Consider the following 23,088-nt stretch of genomic DNA (forward strand, 5'->3'; position numbering starts at 1 on the left):
GTCCCGAATCAGCCCTTGCCTATCCAAATGCCTGTATATCCTATCCCTCAAAATACTCTCCAGTAACTTACCAACTACAGATGTTAAGCTCACTGGCCTATAGTTCCCAGCATTTTCCCTGTAGCCATTCTTGAAAAGAGGCAAAACATTTGCCTCCCTCTAGTTTTCCAGCACCTCTCCTGTATTTAAGGATGACTCGTAGATTTCAATCAGTGCTCCCACAATTTCCCCTCTAGTTTCCAGCAATGTCCCTGGATATATCTGATCAGGCCCATGAGATTTGTCTACCTTCAAACACGACACTACCTTTAGTACTTCTTCGACAGTAACCCTGACTGCTCTCAAGAAACTTCCAGACTCCAATTTCCTCCGTCCTACTGTCTTTCTCCTCGGTAAATACAGAGGAAAAATACTCATTTAGGACCTAGCCCATCTCCTGTGGCACCACACAGAGGTGACTGCTTTGATTCCTGAGAGATCCCCCACTCTCTCTAGTTACCCTTTTCCCCCTTATGTATTTATAAAATCGTTTGGTATTGTCCTTAATGCTACCCTCCAGAGCTATCTCCTGGCCCCTTTTTGCCCTGCTGATTTCCTTTTTTAGTTTACTCCTTAGCTCCTGAAATCCTCCAGGGATGCACGATCCCAGCTGCCTACACCTGTCCCATGCATCCTTCTTGTTTTTGACTAATGTCTCCATTTCCCTCCAGCCAATTTCCTTACGTTTGCCTGCTTTGCCCTTCACTCTAACGGGGATGTACACATCCTGAGTTTTCTTTAGTACACTTTTAAAAACATCCCACTTGGCCTTAGATTATACTTTTCCCATCTAATAAACTGCTCCAGTCAACTTGAGTGAGACCTTCTCTCATATCCTCAAAGTTGACCTTACCACAGTTGAGCATTTTAACACATGGACCCTCTCCGTCCCTATCCATAACTATCTTAAACCTAATCGAACTGTGGTCACTGGTCCCAAAAGTCTCCTCCACACACACTTCATTAACTTGCCCTTCCCAATTTCCCAATACTAGATCCAGCGTTGCCCTCTCACGTGTGGGTGCCTCCACATACTGCTTAAGAAAGCTCTCCTGAACACTTTGGAGAAATTGTACCCCATCTGAACCCTTCACGCTATGATTTTCCCAGCCTGTATTGGGAAAGTTAAAATTCCCTACTCCAATAACCTTATTTGACCTGCAGCTGTCTGCAATCTCCCGGCCCATTTGTTCTCCTAATTCCCGTTGGCTATTCGGGGGTCTGTAATACACCCCCAACTGTTCTACGATCTGATAACACCCAGCATATTCTTGCTTTTCTGCCTCTTACACCAGTTTGACCATTTCCTATTCCCTAAGATGATTACAAGCTTGAAATAAAAGGTTGATGGACTTAGTAGGAAATTATTTCATGTAAATAACAGATATTGACAGTCCATAAACTAAAATGCTCCATATTGTCAAATATCAGTAGGGATTATTTATAAGGTCACTTTGAATATATCATTTCTCATACATTAAATATATTGTAAGGAAAAGCACACCTCCAACATATAGTGGAAATATAAATTGCAATTACATGGGTCTGGAATAGTTAATTAAGATGGGTAAAGTAAGGCCAATTAAGAACTGTTAAGAGATTTTGTTGTAAGCTAGTCACTGTTAAGAGTCTATCGTATGTGTGTGTATGTGTGTGGGCAATCTTCTGTCTTTAAATTAACTCTTTTACTGCAGTTGCTGAACTCTGGCCTTTTTATCCTCTCTTTAGCCAATTCCTAATCCGAAATGGCATCGTGAAATGCTATTTGGTGATTGTGCATTTTTTCATTACAGATAATAAAATCAAATGTGTTTTTTTTAAATTCCCAGAAAACATAATAATGTATGAAAAAAAAAGTCTGCTGGTTCAAACTGCTTTAATATATTCTTTACATGAATTCACGCTTCTTGACGTCCACTTATTGCTGTTGCGGCTTTGGCAATTCGAGGGAACCGTGAGATTCGTTACTCTAGCTATTTACAAGTGTATGCGGGGAACACTAAAATTAATCATTCTTGGGTTGTAATTAATGGATTCTCCATGTGAGGTCTCTGATAACTGCATTTGCCTTTGTAGAGCAGCAGTAGATTGACAGGAATCAGAATTAGACGTTGCATTTTTCCAATCTAAGTCAAAGAAGCAGAAAACTTGGCTGGACGATGGCAATGAGAACGAGCAACAGGACTCCACAGTGTTTAATTTGTTCACGTCTCCCACTCGATACCACCAGTATTAATAGCCTTACAAGGAAACTATGTGGTCATTAATCATAATAATTAATCAGATCCAATTATATTGCATATAAATGTGAACAAATTGCTGGAAAAATAATGATCTATCACCAACATGCCACGAGGAAAAAGAGACTAAAATAGTAATTAGAAGCAGGGATTTAGTTGTGTAGAAATGCGCTGCGACTGATAGTTATAATATTAGCATCTGATGATGTAATTAAGGGATACTGAGTATAATGGGCTTACATTATACTTTCCAGTAGCAGTAGCAATCCTAGAAAAATAAAGATAAATAATCAAAATGAATGAATCCAGCAGTGGCTCCCATTTTTATTGTGAAATGTAATTTAAAGTTGATATGCAAAAGAAATAAAAAATTTATAAAACGTTCAATAATGCATCGTATCAACTTGCTCTTATTGTAAGATGACCAGAGATCAATTGTTTAATTTTATTGCAGAAAATCCATCATAAATATTGGCCTGGGATCGTACTAAACTCCATCAGCTTCATCGGATTTTCAAGTAACACAAACAGTAATAACTGCTGCACTTCACTACCTTTGATCTCAATATTGTGCTCCCTACAAAGACACAAAACTCTTATCATACCTCTTCCAGCATCTGCTGCAAAAGACTTCATTAATGCGCAGGAACATCTAGGAATGGAATAATTTCACCTCTCAAAGATAAGGCCGGTTACAGTACAGGTAAACCTCCACACAGATTTTCTCAATGAATTGATTAATGCTTTGACACATAAAACATATTCTACAGTGTCAGAACTCTCCCACTATCACTTGTATGATAAAGGACATGCCATTTGCCTGCTACCCTTCGCACATTTGATGAACATTGATAATACACAATTTAAAATTAAGTAAATTTACCACAGAGGGGCAGAAATGCTATTATTAGTTTTATATAATCCCTGATGCAAGTATTTAAGCCAATATTAAGATCAGTAATAACATACACAGTCAACAAAGGCATTTTTTTTTCACTAGTTGCAAGTACTAATTGCTGGTTTCTCATGGGTAAAAATTAATCACCTTCTAGATTTACAGTCTCTAAGCTAAGACCCTAGGACAGAAACAATAAGGAAAGCTCTTAAGGGATACATCATATGGTGAGTATAAATATCAGGCTCCATGCATATGTAAATTGCCAACTAAGTTTTTAAAGCTGGAGTGTGCTAATTTCTAACAAGCAAGATCAAAGCTAGCTTTTAGCTACTGGCTAGTCTGTAGGTGGTATGGAGAATTTATTATATTAATAAACACAGGCTGTTAGTGACTTTGCTGGACATTAATAATTATGCTCCATTTGAATCTCCAAAGGAATGGAATGCAGATGACGAATGAAGTGTGTTTTTGGTCAGCATAGTTCAACTATTATAGTCATCGAGTCATACTGCCTGGAAACAGGCCCTTCAGCCCAATTTGCCCACGTTGATCAACATGTCCCATCTACACCAGTCCCACCTGCCTAGGTTTGGCCCCTATCCGTCTAAACCTGTCTTATCCATGCACCTGTCTAATTGTTTCTTAAATGTTGCAATTGTCCCTGCCTCAACTACCTCCTCTGGCAGAGTTACTGCTCAGATTCCTATAAAATCTTTCCCCCTTCACTTTAAACCCATGTCCTCTGGTTCTCGATTTTCCAACTCTGGGCATGGGACTGTGCATCTACCCAATCTATTCTTCTCATGATTTTATACACCTCTATAAGATTGCACCTCAACCTCCTGCGCTCCAAGGAATAGAGTCCCAGCCTGCTCAACCTCGCCCTACGGCACGGTGGCGCAGTGGTAGAGTTGCTGCCTTACAGCGAATGCAGCGCCGGAGACTCAGGTTCGATCCTGACTACGGGCGCCGTCTGTATGGAGTTTGTACGTTCTCCCCTTGACCTGCGTGGGTTTTTTTCCGAGATCTTCGGTTTCCTCCCACACTCCAAAGACGTACAGGTATGTAGGATAATTGGCTGGGCAAATGTTAAAAAAAAATTGTCCCTAGTGTGTGTAGGATAGTGTTAATGTGTGGGGATCGCTGGGCGGCGCGGACCCGGTGGGCCGAAGGGCCTGTTTCCTCGCTGTATCTCTAAATCTAAATCTAAAAAAATCTCACACCCTCGAGCCTGGCAACATTTATGCTGCATTCTTTCCAACTTAACAGCATCTTTGCAACAGCATGGTGCTCAGAACTGAACACAATACTCTAGGTGTGGCCTCACCATCGTCTTATATAACTGCAGCATGACCTCCCAACGTCTACATTCTTTCTCGCTGCTTTTCATTTAGCTTGCAGAATATTTTAATAACGTGGAAATCCTGCAATAACTTACGTTTGCTGTGGAGACGGTGCCTTTTATTGTTATAGTTTTTGTAACTAGGCAGCACTTTCCAAAATGTAGAAACAAAGAGCGGCAGATGCTGGTTTATAGCAAAGGTAGACACAAAGTGCTGGAATAACTCAATGGGTCAGGCAGCATCTTTGGAGAAAAAGGATACTTCGGAGCGATACCCCAAAATGTACTTCAGTTCTTAGGGTGGCACAGTGGCGCAGCGGTAGAGCTACTGCCTTACAGCGCCAGAGACCCGGGTTCGATCCTGACTACGGGTGCTGCCTGTGCAGAGTTTGTATGTTCTCCCTGTGACCATGTGGGTTTTCTCCAGGTGCTCCAGTTTCCTCCCATATTCCAAAGACAGAGTGCAGGTTTGTAGGACAATTGGCTTCTGTACATTATTCTCTAGTGTGAAGGATAGAACTAGTGTACAGGTGATCGCTGGTCAGTGATGGGTCCGCTCCCACGCTGTATCTTTTTAATTTAGTTTAGTTTAGATATACAGCCTGGAAACAGGCCCTTCGGCCCACTAAGTCCATGCTGACTAGCGATCACCAGCACTATCCTACACACTAGGGACAATTTTACAATTTTACCGAAGCCAATTAACCTACAAACCTGTACGTCTTTGGACTGTAGAGGAAACCAGAGCACCCAGAGAAACTCCACACGGTCACAGGGAGAACATACAAACTCCGTACAGACAGCACCCGTAGTCAGGATCAAATCTCGCTCTCAGGCTCTGTAAGGCAGCAGTTCTGCCGCTGCGCCACCGTGCCCCTTCAGTAAATTGTCCCTGGTATGTAGGATCAAACTAGTGTACGGGTGAACACAGGTTGGCACGGGCTCGGTGGTCCGAAGGGCCTGTTGACATGCTGTATCTCTAAGCTAAACCAAACCAATTGTCAAAATAAACTCAACGCCATTGGAAAGCAGGAGACATTTACTCTCCCTTCTGCCCGCATCACCCTTAGTACAAAGGATGAAGTGGTTCCAAGATGGTAAATTTGTCACGCCAAAGTTAATAAATGACATATGATATTAACTATGAAAGCACATAAAATTAGTGCCGACTCATTTTCATATTTTTCATCCTTCGATCAAGTCGACTTGAGTTGAACTTAAGGAACGCCTATTTCCTTTCATATTTCAAAACAATGCTTCTCGTAAAAGAGTAAAATTCCATTCTGGATATATCATTCGGATATTTAACAAGTGATCTCTCTTAGTGCTGGTAATTCTGAGCTTTAATTCATCATTTTTTCAGCATATCTTTTATATTCCATCTTGCTGAAGTGCAATATGATACTTGAAAGATTTGCAGACTGTAACAATCTTGTTGGCAAACCTCGGATTCTAAAAAAAAACATGCAAAGCCTTGTCCCTGAATTACTGAGTGCAATTATGCTCCATTGCTCACAAGAAGAAAGCAGTATTAGTCATGGGAACCCCTTCGTGAATGAAGATCAGTTTAGTTGTCATGACAGTAGGAGAGAACACAGTCTTTTTCCGAACAGCCTCTGCATCCCATGTGTATAAAGACAATAGAGGTTTGCTCAGAGAACCAATAAATCAATTAGCTTTAACAGTTACAGTTCAGCAAAACACATTTGTACTACTCAATGAAAACAAGATTTCCCTTCACAAAAATACTTTATACTCTTCAGTTCATTTTTCTCATCCTGTGACACAGTCCAATATTTGTTGGGATTCCATTTTTCTAGATTCCGTCTGGGCAGTGCAGATGTAATGATGTTATTGCTGTGCATGTTGACTTTATGACACGGTGTCCAGCAGCATTTGCAAGGATTCATTGCCTCTCAGTAATATCGCTGCAAATAACAGGAAAAAAGTACGTACGTTTTAACTGATGTTTAAATTGTGAACGTTATCTAAACAAGCACGGCTATTAGGAGCGGCACAGTGGCGCAGTGCTGCCTCATCAGCACCAGATACCCGGTTCAATCCTATCCTCGGGCATGTCTGTGTGTGGAATTTGCACATTCTCCACGGGACCACGTGGGTTTCCTCCGGATGTTCCAGTTTCCTCCCACATCCTAAAGATGTGCAGGTTTATAGGTTAATTGGCCTCTGTAGGTTGCCCCCAGTGTGTAGGGAGTGGATGAGAAAGTGGGATAACATAGAACTAGTGTGACCGGATGATCGATGGTTGGCGTGGATTCGGTGGCCAAAGGGCCTGTTTTCATGCTGTATCTCTAAAACGTAAACTAAAACTAAAACTATTGCAGAATAAATGCACAACTCTGTATTTGCATTACAAATTCAATGAAGGTAAATGAATGGACAATTTCTCAGGGAGGCTAAAGGATTACTCTTTGCTCCTGTCTAATAATAAATATCAATAATAAATATCTAATAATAAATATCTTAAGGATAGCGGAGTCAGGGGGTATGGGGAGAAGGCAGGAACGGGGTACTGATTGAGAATGATCAGCCATGATCACATTGAATGGCGGTGCTGGCTCGAAGGGCCGAATGGCCTCCTCCTGCAACTATTGTCTATTGTCTATTGTCTAAGACATTTCTTCTGATTGAAATTTAAAAAATCCTCCTTAGGAAGCTGGAGATGAATATACATTCTCAGCACTTCAGTATTAGGTGTTACCTGGTCTAGTGTGATGGAGAGAGGTGGAGAAAAATACTACTTTCTTTGCTCCTCAACTCTAATTCATGAGTATAATTCTACAGTACTTCATTAGTTTAGGGATATAGCGTGGAAACAGGCCCTTCTGCCCACCAAGTCCACGCCAACTGTTGATCGCCCGTACACACTACTTCTATGTTAACCCACTTTCTCATTCACTCCCTACATACTTAGGACAATTTTTACAGAGGGCCAATTAACCTACAAACCCGCACATCTTTGGGATGTTGGAGGAAACCGGAGCACCCGGAGGAAACCCACGTGGTCACAGGGAGAACGTGCAAACTCCACACAGACAGTAGATTTTAGACTTTAGACCTTATAGATACAGTGTGAAAACAGGCCCTTCGGCCCACCGGGTCCACGTAGACCTGTGATTACCCCATACACCCCATATACTATACACCAGGAACAAATTACAATTTACAGAAGCCAATTAAACCTACACATCTCTGGAGTGTGGGGGGAAACCGGAGCATCCGGACGAAACTCACATGGTCACAGGGAGGATGTGCAAACTCCACGCAGATAGTACCTGAGGTCAGGATCGAACTGGGGTTTCTGGCACTGTGAGGCAGCAGCTCTATCTGCTGTGTCACTGTACTGGGTGCTCTATTTGATTTTAACGTCAAGCATTCTTTCAAGATATTGGATCCAGATCAGGTGACTGGCTTTGGAGTTACAACCGTGGTACTATTAAAGGTGGATTAAGACCACATGAATATTTCACTTCCTGTTCTGGTTCAATGATTCAATTGTGTATTTATTGTCACATGTGCAAAGTGCAAACGCACCGTGAATTTATTTTCTTACAAGCAGTCCAGTAGAGTATTGTCATCCCCAAGCACAACCCAGATTAGCAATTGTACAAAAGTAGTCCACTGATCCTGCATGCAAGAGGCACCATGTTTTGGCGCCATTTTCAAAATCCAGTTATTATGAGCAGTGCCCGATCCAAGCGAGACCCAGGCTGCGGTGGGCCTCCAGCTGCGGTGGGCCTCCAGCTGCGGTGGGCCTCCAGCTGCGGTGGGCCTCCAGCTGCGGTGGGCCTCCAGCTGCGGTGGGCCTCCAGCTGCAGCCTTCCCTTGGACCTATGGGTTGGCCAGTGAGCCGACGTCCCTCTCCTCACCCGTCCACCTTTGTTCCCCGTGTGGTGCCTCCCACAGCCGACCTCGAGGGCACAGTGGGCCAGACCCTGGTTCTCTGTCCTCTCCCACCGGCCTCGTTCCTGACCCGTCGCATCTATCCTCGTCGCAGATCTCCATCCTCCCCGTCTCTCCAGGGGCTGGGTCGGCGCGCTCCCCCTTCCAGCCCATGGTCCACCGGCTCTCATGAGCGCATCTCAGAAACAATGGAAGAGAGATTTTCATCTGCCCGAGTTAGATTGGAGTTTTTCATAGCGAGAGGATTTGAATATAGGAGGAAGGAGCTCTTACTGTAGCTGTACAGGGCCCTTGTGAGACCACACCTGGAGTATTGTGTGCAGTTTTCGTCTCCTAATTTGAGGAAGGACATTCTTGCTATTGAGGGAGTGCAGCGTAGGTTCACCAGGTTAATTCCCGGGATAGTGGGACTGACATATGATGAAAGAATGGATCGACTGGGCTTATATTCACTGGAACTTAGATGGATGAGAGGGAATCTTATAGAAACATATAAAATTCTTAAGGGATTAGACAGGCTAGATGCAGGAAAAATGTTCCCGATGTTGGGGGAGCCCAGAACCAAGGGTTACAGTCTAAGAATAAGGGTTAGGCCATTTAGAACTGAGATGAGGAAAAGCTTTTTTAGCCAGAGAGTTGTGAATCTGTGGAATTCTCTGCCACAGAAGGCAGTGGATGCCAATTCACTGGATGTATTAAAGAGAGAGTTAGATATAGCTCTTAGGGCTACCATAATCAAGGAATATGGGGAGAAAGCAGGAACAGGGTACTGATTCTCGATGATCATATTGAATGGCGGTGCTGGCTCAAAGGGCTGAATGGCCCACTCCTGCACCTATTTTCTATGTTTCTATGTATTTATGAGTTGTGTTCTTTAGGATGAAGGGATAATGGACTATTTCACTGACATCCAGACTCCTGAAACGAGCCTGTTACAACCGAGTTAATTTTCTATGTAATTAAATGGAAGCCTGTTACTCAAATGTTTACCAGAATGATGCCTGGATTAGGGGGTATTAGCTACAGGGAGAGGTTGGACAGAGTTGGATTGTTTTCTCTGGAACGCCCTAGTTTGCAGAGAAACTTGATAGATGTGTATAAAATTATGTGAGGCATCGACAGGATAGACAGTCAGAACCTTCTTTCCAGGATGGAAAAAAATCAAATGTTAGAGGGCATGGCTTTAAGGTGAGAGGGGCAAAGTTCAAAGGAGATGTGCGGGGCAAGTTTTTACACAGAGGGCAGTGAGTGCCTGGAACCAGCTGTCACGGTTGGTGGTGGAGGCAGATAATATAGTGGCATTTAAGAGGCTTTTGGATCGGCACATGGATATCAAAGGAAATGGAGGGATATGGGTTATGTGCAGGTAGATAAGTGTTGGTCTTGTCGTCATGAATGGCACAGACATTGTGGGCTGAAGGGCCTGTTCCTGTGCGGTACTGTTTTATGTTGTATGCTCTAAATGCTTCTTTTGAACTTTTCCTACTGCCAAAATAATGGCTTCTTAGCACAATTATCAGACAAAAACAGAATACAACTGTTGGAGAAATAAAAATAAAATATTTTTCTCTAAGCAGTTGTTACTGATTTTTGTCCTGGGGGACCAAACGTGGGCAGCAAGGTGGAGCAGCAGTAGAGTTGCTGCATCACAGCGCCGAAGACCCAGGTTTGATCCCGAATACAGGTGCTGTCTGTATGGAGTTTGTACATTCTTCCTGTGTAGGTTTTCCCCGGGAGCTCCGGTTTCATCCCACACTCCAAAGACGTACAGGCTTTGGTAAAATTGCAAATGGTCCCTAGCGTGTGTAGGATAGTGTTAGTGATCGCTGGTCGGCAATGACTCGGTGGGCTGAAGGGCCTGTCTCCACGCTGTATCTCCAAACTCTTTCTCCACCATCTGATAAATGTTTAACTTAATGGGGGAGGAGGCTACGGGATAAAATAAACTGGAAGAAGCCATTATCATTAGTTGCTACATCAGCAACAAGCGATAAAGTTCATATCATCAACAGTGCAATGAAGCAGTTCGCTAACAACATTTTTTTTAGTCAAAAGCTTATTCATGCATAGAATATCTTGGTGAAAATTGGAGTTAAAGTGGAATCAATAGAAAGCTTTGAACGGGAGTGGGTACAATAATTATAAACAGAAGGAGGTTAATACAATGCCAACTCTTTTAGTTTTATCTCTCTGGATTTCACACTTAATTGACCAAAGATTCTTTTGGTAATCTCATGTTGGAGTACAGAGCCTAACATTTTAGGTTCTGTATAATTTAGTATAAACATATTGGTTGTAGAGGCATAGAGTCAGAGAGTCGTACAGCATGGAAACAAGCCCTTCAGCCCAACTCTTTCATGCTGACCATGATGCATGTGTGTGCCTGTGTGTGTGTTGATCCTGACCACGGATGCTGCCTGTACGGAGTTTGCACGTTCTCCCTGTGACCGCGTGGGTTTTCTCTGGGTGCTCCGTTTCCTCCCATACTCCAAAGATGTGCAAGTTTGTAGGTTACTTGCCCCTAGTGTGTAGGGAGTGGATGAGGAAGTGGGATAACATAGAACTAGTGTGAACGGATGATCGATGGTCGTCCCAACTCAGTGGGCCGAAGAGCCATCCAGATCTTCTCAAAGATGAACAACAGGAATCTGAAGAAGGGTCCCGACCCTGAACACCACCTATTCCTTTTCTCCAGAGATGCTGCCTAACCCGCTGTTACTCCAGCATTTTGTGTCATTTGCAACAATATGTCTTGCTGTACATGATAGCTGAATACCACTTCAAATAAATATACCTCTTGTCAGATGACAGACTATTATTTCTCCCAGAATTCGGTGGTTAAGATTAATCAAAATAATTTTTTGACACTGACTTTAGACTTTAGAGATGCGGCACAGAAACAGGCCCTTCGGCCCACCAAGTCCGTGCCGACCAGCGATCACCCCGTACACTAGCATTATCCTACATGCTACGGACAATTTACAATTTTACCAAAGCCAATTAACCTACAAACCTGTATGTCTCTGGAGTGTGGGAAGAAACCGGAACAACCAGAGATAACCCACATGGTCACTGAGAGAATGCACAAACTTCGTACAGACAGCACCCATGGTCGGGATCGAACCCGGGTCTCTGGCGTTGTAAGGCAGCAACTCTACCGCTGCGTCCTTGACATTGTTGCTTAAAGTTTACAGCATCCATTATCCACATCTGAACAAAAGCTTTATTTTCTTTCAGTCTGAAGTAATCAGAATGGGAATAGCTATTTAATTTTATTTAATTATAAAGTTTCCTTAAGATGAAAAATATGAAGAATATAAATGGAAATTCAGTTTTCAATAAAGTCTGCTGAACCATTTAACGGCTAGAGCACATTTTAACATCCATACGCATTCCACACATTAAGAAGAATAAGAAAAGGTTGCATTTCATCAATATTTCACATGGTTCCTTGTCCAAGCATAATCAACTACCTGAAAATAAATAACACCATTAAATAATATCTTTCAAAACCTTAATAAATGTGCCTGTTCATTAAATTTATGTAGCTGACTTTGCAGAGAAAACTGCACAATTTCACTACTCATTTTGACACAAACAACAGATTGGAATAATGTGTTATGGAAATAAACTGGTTTTGTGCATTCAACTATGCCATTATTTAGGATTGACTTTTCTTTTGGCATTCCAGGATAAGCCAAACTATAATAAAGTATGCATCGTCACTGTTTTCCTCATGTTCTCTACAGGAGCTCTGACCCAGCGTTAAAACTGGTCACATTCTATCTTGCTGTAATGTATTCAAAGAATTAAGTCATTCAAAATGTTTTATTTTTAATATAGTTGCTTCCTGCCCCGAGCATAAAGTACAATATTTATTGGTACATTAAAATTTGAGATGTATCTTAGTTTAGTTTAGAGTATTATTGTCATATGAACCAAGGTACAGTGAAAAGCTTTTGTTTGTGTGCTATCCAGTCAAAGAAAAGACTATGAGTACAATCAAGCCGTCCACAGTGTATAGTTAATGGATATCTTACACATTTGGTGTAAGATATAACATTGAACTCCGATGAAGTACTGTTTTGGATAGTCAAAGGTTTCCATGAGGTAGATGGGAGGCCAGGACCACACTCTAGCTGATGAGAGTGCGGTTCATTTGCCTGATAGCAGCTGGGAGAAACTGTCCCTGAATCAGGAGGTGTCTTTTTACTTGTCTCCACTAATGGATCAGGGTAGACTCATTTTTAGTTTTAGTTTTGGATTTTGAGATTAACCTACAAAACCCGCATGCCCTTGAAATGTGGGAAGAATCCGGAGCACCCGGAGGAAACTCCCGCAGTCAGAGGGAGAACGTGCAAACACCACACATAGAGAGCACCCAAGGTTTGGATCGAACCCGGGTCTCTGGCGCTGTGAGGCAGATGCTCTACCAGCTGTGCCACTGTGCTCTGGCTTAATTTATGCTTGTACATGCGGACAATTTACTGACTATGGGTAACACAGCACCAGGGTCCCAAGTTCAATCCTGACCTCGGGTGCTGTCTGTGTGTGGAGTTTGTACGTTCTCCCTGTAACTGCGAGGGTTTCCTCTGGGTGCTCCGGGTTTCCTCCCACATCCCTAAGATGTACGGATTTGCATGTTAATTGCCCACTGCAAATTGCCCCTAGTGTGCAGGGAGTGGATGAGAAAGTGGGCTAACATAGAACTAGTATGAACGGGTGATCGATGGTCGGTGTGGGCCTGTTTCTTTCAATCCATCTATCAATAACAGCCATACTACGATAAAATTATGAGGCCATTTTGAGGGAGGGGGATTTTTATTTTTGAGGCTACCTCTGTGCATTCAGTTTTTACTTTAACCACGCTAAATCTAGTTTCAGATTGAAAATCTTGCTTGGCTTGTCTTGGCTCATTACCGATCACTAACACCCACATTGTAGGTAGCGACCTTTCGAAAATCTGGCCCCAAGGCTACACAATGGACTAGATGTCATCCAGCTGTCAACACAGGCCAGAAATCTTGCATGAAATTCTAGGTGACAAGCTTCTTCAGTTCTCAGCAAACCATGCTCCTGAATGATCTAATCCAGTGGTTCCCAAATCTTTATAGGTCACTGCCTTCTTGGCTGCATAAAGTCATGTCCAGTGCTCCCCTCATCCTACCTTACCCAATAAAAAACAATATTCAGGATAGCAGAGACAGACACACAGTGCTGGAGTAACTCAGCAGGTCGGACAGCATCTTTGGAGAATGAATGAATGAATGAATGACAGTTTATTGTTACCTGTCTCTAGGGTACCTGGGTCCAGTGAAAAGCCTTGTTTTGCTACAACCTAGGCACTACACAAGTGTCGAGACATTTTGGCAGCAACAAAGTTACAAAAATTACAAAAGAGCGGCTTGGTGGCGCAGCGGTAGATTTGCTGCCTTACACTGCTTGCAGCGCTGGAGACCCGGGTTCGATCCCAACCACGGGTGCTGTCTGTACGGAGTTTGTGCGTTCTACCTATGACCTGCATGGGTTTACTCCGAGACCTTCGGTTTCCTCCCAAGACATACAGGCTTGTAGGTTAATTGGCTCGGTGTAAGGGTAAATCGTCCCTAGTGCGTGTAGGATTGTGTTAATGTGCAGGGATCGCTGGTAGGCTCGGGCTCGGTGGGCTTTCCACGCTGTATCCCTAATAATTAAAAAACCTCAAAAAACTACTGGCCAGTCTTATCTACCGCCTGCCACTGCATTTGGCAGCAGACCACTCCCTCCCACCTTCCACTCCTTCCTCCCTCCGCCAGTTCCCTCTTTGTTCTCGGCAGCAGGATAGAGGTGGGGGGCACATCAGTACAGTGTAAATTCAATGGAGACAATTCATTTGGTGATCTACATCCCAAACCTAATCCATGAGGTGTTTGCTGTGACACAGTGTGGGAGGGAGGATTGCAGGAATATTCAGAATATATTCCAAATTTAAGCTTCAGAAAAAGGATTTCTTGGAAGGCATAACTTACTTATACCAAATGTGCTCCAAATTTCTATATTATACCATTGAACAGATTGCAATTACCATGGAGACACAAATAACTGCAAATGCTGGAATCTTGACCAAACAACAAAGTGTTGATGGAACTCAGTGGGGTCAGGCAGCATCTCTGGATGGAATGGACAAATGATGTTTCAGGACGGGACCCTTCTTCAGACGATCTACAGATGATGTTTTGGGTCAGTACCCTTCTTCAGGGTACTGACCCAAAAAAGCTTTTCACCGTACCTCAGTACATGTGACAATAAGCTAAACGAAACAAAATGAAATAGAAACATAGAAAATAGGTGCAGGAGGAGGCCATTCGGCCCTTGAAGCCAGCACCGCCATTCATTGTGATCATGGCTGATCGTCCCCAATCAATAACCCGTGCCTGCCTTCTCCCCATATCCCTTGATTCCACTAGCCCCTAGAGCTCTATCTAACTCTCTCTTAAATCCATCCAGTGATTTGGCTTCCACTGCCCTCTGTGGCAGAGAATTCCACAAATTCACAACTCTCTGGGTGAAAAAGTTTTTTCTCACCTCAGTTTTAAATGGCCTCCCCTTTATTCTAAGACTGTGGCCTCTGGTTCTGGACGCCCAACATTGGGAACATTTTTCCTGCGTCTAGCTTGTCCAGTCCTTTTATCATTTTATATGTTTCTATAAGATCCTCTCTCATCCTAAACTCCAGTGAATACAAGCCTAGTCTTTTCAATCTTTCCTCATATGTCAGTCCCGCCATCCCAGGGATCAATCTCGTGAACCTACGCTGTAGTGCCTCAATTACATGGATGTCCTTCCTCAAATTAGGAGACCAAAACTGTACACAATACTCCAGATGTGGTCTTACAACTGCAGAAGAACCTCTTTACTCCTATACTGAAATCCTCTTGTTATGAAGGCCAACATTCCATTAGCCTTCTTCACTGCCTGCTGTACCTGCATGCCAACTTTCAGTGACTGGTGTACAAGGACACCTAGGTCTCGCTGCACCTCCCCCTTACCTAACCTAACTCCATTGAGATAATAATCTGCCTCCTTGTTTCTGCCGCCAAAGTGGATAACCTCACATTTATCTATATTATACTGCATCTGCCCACTCACTCAACATGTCCAGGTCACCCTGCAACCTCCTAACATCCTCTTCACAATTTACACTGCCACCCAGCTTTGTATCATCCGCAAACTTGCTAGTGTTGCTTCTACTTCACTCTTCCAGCTCATTATTATATATGGTAAACAGTTGCGGTCCCAACACCGAGCCTTGCGGCACTTCACTCGCCATTACCTGCCATTCTGAAAAGGACCCGTTTACTCCTAAACTAAACTGAACTAAACTAAACTAAACTAAACTAAATATTTTGGGGCAAGACCCTTCTTCAGGTTGATCCACAGGTGATGTTTGGGGTTGGAACCCTTCTCCAGAATGATCTACAGATGATGTTTTGGGTCGGAACCTTTTTCAGACTGATCTTCAGAGACCTTTCAGGTCAGGACCCTTCTTCAAACTGAAGATGGGTCCTGTCCCGAAACATAGCTTGTCCATTCCCTCCTGGTCCTGATCCTGATGCTGCCTGATCCACTGAGTTCCTCCAGCACTTTGTCTTTAGCCATTCTCATGCCATATCTGCGCAACACCAAACACGTGTGGAATCCAATAGATGATGCCCCTGACAGTTCTAATATGCCACACATCTTCCTCGTGATCGAAGCTTTATTGTTTTTTACAATGCTACAGAGAACAATTACTTTCCATTTCCGAGATAAGATTGCTCAGCACATTCTAATGAGATTGATTAGTACACAGTGCACATAATGTGGCTTCGAAATATTCCTTAATGCCACATTGACATCTGTAAACAATGAATATTCCTCTGTGATTTTACCTTTCCCCTCCACAGCAACTTACACCCTTTTCACAGCTACCGAATCTTTGAAAACTCAACCCCAATCTACCGTAAATCTAGAAGTAGAAACAAAAAACTGCAGATTCTGGGTAATACGCGAAAGAGCACAAAGTGTTGGAGTAATTCAGCAGGTCAGGTATGAAGAAGGGCCCCGACCTGAAACGTCACCTACCCATATCCTCCAGAGATGCTGCCTGACCCGCCAAGTTACTTCGGCATTTTGTATCCTTTTGTGAATTATGAACCGAAATTGCCAACTTTGTTTACAGGAGTGTCCTTTTAAGCATGTAAGATTTTGTTCACTAAGGTCGCATGGATATTATTTGTAAGATTTATGTCAATTTTGCAAAGTAGTGTAACATTGATGTGAGACTTTTTAAACTAAAAAAATCATTTGCTTCCTAATGTTGCATACATTTAAAATAATCTGACAAGATATACTGTCTAATGCCAAGGGGGAATACACCAGTCCCTGATAGCTCTAAAGTGCCTCCCTTGTGATCGAGGTTTTATTATTTTTACACTGCTACAGAGAACAATTATTTCCCATTTCCAAGATAGGATTACTCAGCACATTTAAATTAGATTGATTAGCGTACGTTCATGTTTAAAATCTGTTTTCTATCCGCTTTAAGTATTTGTCGCTGTTGCACATAACAAAAGTAGTTTGTCACGGACTGACATGTTCTTGACAATCAGCATAGTTTCATGCATTTTAAAGGTTCTTTGCTGCATAATGGAGTGCTAAATCTGTTTTACTAACAAAAGTACCCCGAGGTAGTAACATGCAAGGTTAAGGTAAAAGCATACAAGGCAATGAAATTGCTCTCTCATGATTAATCTTTGTTTTAGAATGATTAAGTCTCATGGCTTAATACAAGTTTAGCAAACAGAACAGCTATTTCATCATTTTTCACTCAGACCAGAATAGCATTAGCAAAATAACAATATGTTGTCCTGTTAATCCATCTGTGATGTTTCTGAATGCAGCCATAAGTTACTATAACTCATGAGAGGAGTAGATCGGGTAGACGCACAGAGTCTCTTGCCCAGAGTAGGGGAAATCGAGATCCAGAGGACATAGGTTTAAGGTGAGGGGGGAAAGATTTAACAGGAACCTGAGGGACAAGCTTTTCACAGAAAGGGTGGTGGGTATATGGAACAAGCTGCCGGAAGAGATAGTTGAGTTAGGTACCATTGCAACGTTTAAGAAACATTTAGACAGTATTACATGGATTGGATAGTTTTAGAGGGATATGGGCCAAATGCAGGCAGGTGGGACTTGTGTAGATGGGGCTTAAAAGATTGTAGATGCTGGAAAAAAACAAAACTGATGGAGGGACTGAGTGGGTCAGGCAGCATCTGTGGAAGGAATCCGAAGAAGGGTCCCAAAGCGAAACGTCATCTCTCCATTTCCCTCCACAGATGGTGCCTGACACACTGAGTTCCTCCATCACTTTGTGCTTTGCTCAAGATTCCAGCATCTGCAGTCTCTTGCGTCTCCACCTGCGAAGGGCAATGGACAGATGGGATTTTGGGTCAAGACCCTTTCTCTTTGTCTGAGAAGGTGGAGGGGAGATGGAGTTTTAGGGACAGATGTTGCATCTCCTACGGTTGTTGGGGAAAGTGCCTGGGGAGGGGGTGGGAGGGGAGGATTGGGTGGGGAGGGATGAGCAAACCAGAGCGCCACAGTGTGAGTGGTCCCTGCGGGAATCAAAATGGGGTTGGAATTGGGGAAATGTGACTAGTGGTGGGGTCACATTGAAGCTGGTGATCATGTCCGAGAATGATGAGTCGGATGCAAAGATGAGGTTAACATATGATGAGCATTTGACAGCACTGGGCCTGTCCTCGCTGGAGTTTAGAAGGACGAGAGGGTGATCTCATTGAAACTTATCAAATGGTGGGGTGAAAGATGAGGACTCAGAGTGCTCTATCCCTATTCAGTCCGGGCGTTAGTTTAGTTTAGTTTATTGTCACGTATACCTAGCTAGAGTGAAAAGCTTTTGTTTCGTGCTAACCAGCCAGTGGGAAGACAATATATGATTCCAATTGAGCTGTCGACAGCATACAAATACATAATAAAGGGAATAAAGTTTAGTGCAAGATAAAGTCCAGTTAAATCCAATTAAAGATAGTGGCTCAGGACCGCTCTCTAGTTGTTGACAGGATGGTTCAGTTGCCTGATAACAGCCGGGAAGAAATTGTCCCTGAATCTGGACGTGTGCGTTTTCACACTACTGTACCTCAGAGATGGGAGAGGGGCTGAAGAGGGAATGACTGGGGTGAGACTTGTAAGGGATGCGTTAGTGTAGATGTGCAGGAAATGGAGGGGAGACGGGATAGGGAATTATTACTCCCAGTAAGGGGAGCGGAGGGAGGGAGGGAGGGAGGGGTGGGGGGAAGCCCTCCTTCTTGAAAAAGGACATCTGTAATGTCATCTCGAGAACAGGTGAGGAGAGGTGGAGGAACTGATAGAAAGGTATGTCATCCTCACAAGAGACAGGATGGAAGAGGTGTGGTCCAGGTAGATGTGTGGGGGGAGGTGGGGGGGGGTCAATTAATCATTTGTTTTAAGAGCGGTACTTCCAACAGAAGTCTGTATTGTCAATAGGTCAACTGAAGTCTGTATTGTCCATCTTCTACGTATGTTTGAAGAACTCACAGAGTCATAAAGCACAGAAACAGGCCCTTCAGCCCAATTCATCCGTGCTGAACAAGATAACTCATCTAAACTAGACCCACTTGCTCATGTTTGGCCTATATCGCACTAAACCTCGTGCACCAACTACCATACAAGAGTTTATTTGCCTGTTAATCACAAAAGTTTATGTTCACAAGTCATAGGAGAAGAATTAAATAATTCGGCCAATCAAGTCTACTCTGCCATTCAATCAATGCTGATCTATATTTCCCTCTCAACCCCATTCCCCTGCCTTCTCCCCATAACCTTTGGCATCCTTACTAATAAAAAATCTGCCAATCTCTGCTTTTGGAAATATTATAAAAATGGAAAAGCTTCAATAGAAGGTCACATGGGAAACATGACCTAAACACTATTTAATATAACTACACAGCAAGGCTTGTTTCTTTTTCAGTGTTATTACATGTTTTGAGATGTATGAAAGGCTTATTATCAGATGTTTTGTTTGTAACCTTTTAAATCATTTTATATGCTGCACATTAAAAAGTATCCTTTTAATTTTCTACCAATATTAGGCTGTATTGATGGCTTAGTAACTCATGATAATCATTTTTAGCTTAGTTTAGTAGAGATACAGTGGAGAAACAGGCCTCTCGAGTGCACACCGACCTTCGATCTCCCGTTCACACGCTGTCTATGTTATCCCACTCTCATCCACGCCCTACACACTGGGGCCAATTAACCTACAAACCTGCACGTCTTTGGAATGTCGGAGGAAACCGGATCACCCGGTGAAAACTGACGCGGTCACAGGGGGAACGTGCAAACTCTACATAGACAGCACCTGAGGTCAGGATCGAACCCAGGTCTCTGATGCTGTGAGACAGTGGCTCTACCAGCTGTGCTACCATGCCACCCATGTTAAAAGCACAAATAACTTCAAGAAAGCAGTCTAAACAATAATTTCCGGTCTATTTGCTCGTTCTGAGTCCAAGCATTTGATACATTCCTTAAAATAATCATGCACTTGAAGTTTATTTTCTTGTTTAATATCGACATTAACAATTGCAGAGTGAGGGTGTTAAAAGTCCAGGTAAAAGGGAAAATAAAAGGAATTTTCTGAAATTCTGAAATATGTAGATTCATTGAAGCTTTTGTTTCCTGGAGCAGTTTGCAGTGTTAATTATGTCATGTGTGCGAGGAACAGTGATGTACCAGCACCCAGAGACCTGGGTACGATCCTGACCTTGGGTGCTGTCTGTGTGGAGTTTGTACGTTCTCCCTGGGACCGCATGAGTTTCCTCTGGGTGCTCCGGTTTCCTCACGCATCCCAAAGACATGCGGGTTGTAGGATATTTGACCCGCTGTATAATTGCCCCCTGGTGTTTAGGGAGTGGGTACGAAAGTGGGATAACATAGCTCATCTGAACGGGTGGATCAACGGTTGGCGTGGAGTCGGTGGGCCGAAGGGCCTTCCATGCTACAACTTCCAATTCAATAATTCACCGTTATTTCCATGCAACAGGTATTATTAAAATTATTAAAAATTCCAATTTGACTTTCTTTGATTTTGTCTTTTAAATCAATCAATTGAAAACAGGATTTAATTAAAGAATATTATTTCAAAGTATAATTACCTACTGGGACGAAAATGAGCCTCCAATGTCCATAACATTCCCCTACTGTGATCCCACACTGAAAAGGTGCTGAATTTTAGATTAATATGCACGGTGCAAGTACAAGTCTTAATCTCGATCTTAAAGGACATTTAAAACACACTTGGAATCTTGAATGCAATCATGCACTCTGTGACCACACTGTCCACCGTGCTAAATTTCCGATTACATTTTTTATGTGCATGATTTAAATCGTTTTAGCAGCATTCCAGGGAGTATTTTATTCTGCATATTAATTATACAGAGGCTGCACCATATATGGGTTGTATTGGTCATGGTTTGTAATCCAGCTCATTTGAACTGTGAACAGAGTATTTCAACCCGCTGTGCACATCAAGACTTGCTTTAGGATAAGATATGTTGTTTGGATATGCTTGTGTTAAGCAACAAAATGTTGAAGACAAACTCATGTTGCAGCCAAAGGAATTTGTCACAGAAAAAGTGTTACGGGTGTCGCAAAATACTTTAGACTCTATTTTAGACTTCAGAGATACAGCGCGGAAACAGGCCCTTTGGCCCAGCAAGCTTACAGGGGATCACCCCTTACTATCCTAAACACCAGAGACAATTTACAATTTTATCAAAGCCAATTAACCTACAAACCTGCACATCTTTGGAATGTGGGGAAAAAACGGAGCACCTGGAAAAAACCCACCAGGTCACAGGGAGAACGTACAAACTCCGTACAGACAACACCCATAGTCAGGGTCGAACCCGGGTCTCTGGTGCTGTAAGGCAGCAACTCTACTGCTGCGCCACTGCCTGCCCTTTGCTTTGTTGTACTCTGCTGGAAAATATTCTATGTTAAACTACTTGAAAAACGAAGCAATAATTACGGTAACTAATAACAAGTTTCTATTTGATTGCAATTTTGAACAAAAAGCTGTTCGCGGATAATATATACTTTTCCAACAATAACACCAGCTCCACCATTCAATAAAGTGAAGATTTACCTGATCTTCGCCTCATCTCTGCTTTCTTTCCCATTCCTCGTCACCCTTGACTCCCCGATAATCCCAAAATCTGTTTGACTCAGCCTTGAATATATTCAATAACGCATCCCCCATGCCTCTTTGGTGCTGGGAATTCAAAAGGTTCGCAAACCTCTATCAGAAGAAATGTTTTCCTCGCCTCCATTTTAAGTAAAAAGGCCCCTAAATTTGAAATTACATTCCCTTGTTCTAGGTTTCTCCAGATGGGACATCATTAGGTTTAGGTTTATTATTGACTTGTATTCCGAGGTGCAGTGAAGAGCTTTTGTTTGCGTGCAATACAAAAAAAATCAGATCAATCTATGCATGGATACAATCGAGCTAAACACAAATGCAAGAAATAGAATGAAGTGAAAGATACCAGAGTGCAGAATATAGCACTCAGCAACTGTTTCCACTGTGGCAGGGCTCTGGGGTGTGTTGTAGAGCAGATGGATCTAGCAGTGCAGGTACATAGTTCCTTGAAATGGGCATTACAGGTAGGGTTGCCAACTTTCTCTTCCAAATAAGGGACAAAAGGCGACGCCCTACATGACCTCACCCAGCCAGCGGCCACGTGCTCCTGTTCCACCAATGGCGGCCGCCCGGGCCGCGAGGTGGGTTGTTACGCAACCTCCGTTAGGTGGCGCCAGGGCCTCCGGGCCTACACTGTCCCGGCCTACAGCGGCCCCCTGGCCTACAGTGTCCGGGCCTACAGTGTCTGGGCCTACAGCACCCCCTCGGGCCTAATACGGGGCAAGGGCAGTCCCGTACGGGACAAACCAATTTAGCCCAATATATGGGATGTCCCGGCTAATACGGGACAGTTGGCAACCCTAGTCACAGGTAGATAGGGTGGTCAAAAATGCGTTTAAAAATTCAGAGAATTTAGTGTAAAAGTTGGGAAGTAATGTTGCAGTTTTATAAGATGTTGGTGAGGGCACATTTAGAGTATTGTGTTCAATTTTTATCACCGTGTTATAGGAAAGATGCTGTTAAGCTGGAAAGGGTGCAGTGAAGATTTGCGAAGATGTTGCCAGGACTCTGGGGCCTGAGCTATAGGGAGAGATTGAGCAGGCTAAGACTTTATTCCTTGGAGTGTAGGAGGATGAGGGGTGATCTTACAGAGGTGTACAAAATCATGAGAAAAATAGATTGGGTAAATGCAGAGTCATTTACCTAGAGCAGGGAAATCGAGAACCAGAGGGCACAGGTTTAAGATGAGGAAGAAAAGATTAAGGTCATAAGGTCATAAGGTCATAGGTAATAGGAGTAGAATCAGGCTATTCGGCCTATCAAGTCTACTCTGCCATTCAATCATGGTTGATCTATCTCTCTCTCCTAACCCCATATTCTCTCCCACTAGTGGAAACATACTCCACATCCACTCTATCCAAGCCTTTCACTATTCGGTACGTTTCAA

This window comes from Rhinoraja longicauda, chromosome 8 (assembly GCF_053455715.1).
Source record: "Rhinoraja longicauda isolate Sanriku21f chromosome 8, sRhiLon1.1, whole genome shotgun sequence".
NCBI classification, from domain to species: domain Eukaryota; kingdom Metazoa; phylum Chordata; class Chondrichthyes; order Rajiformes; family Arhynchobatidae; genus Rhinoraja; species Rhinoraja longicauda.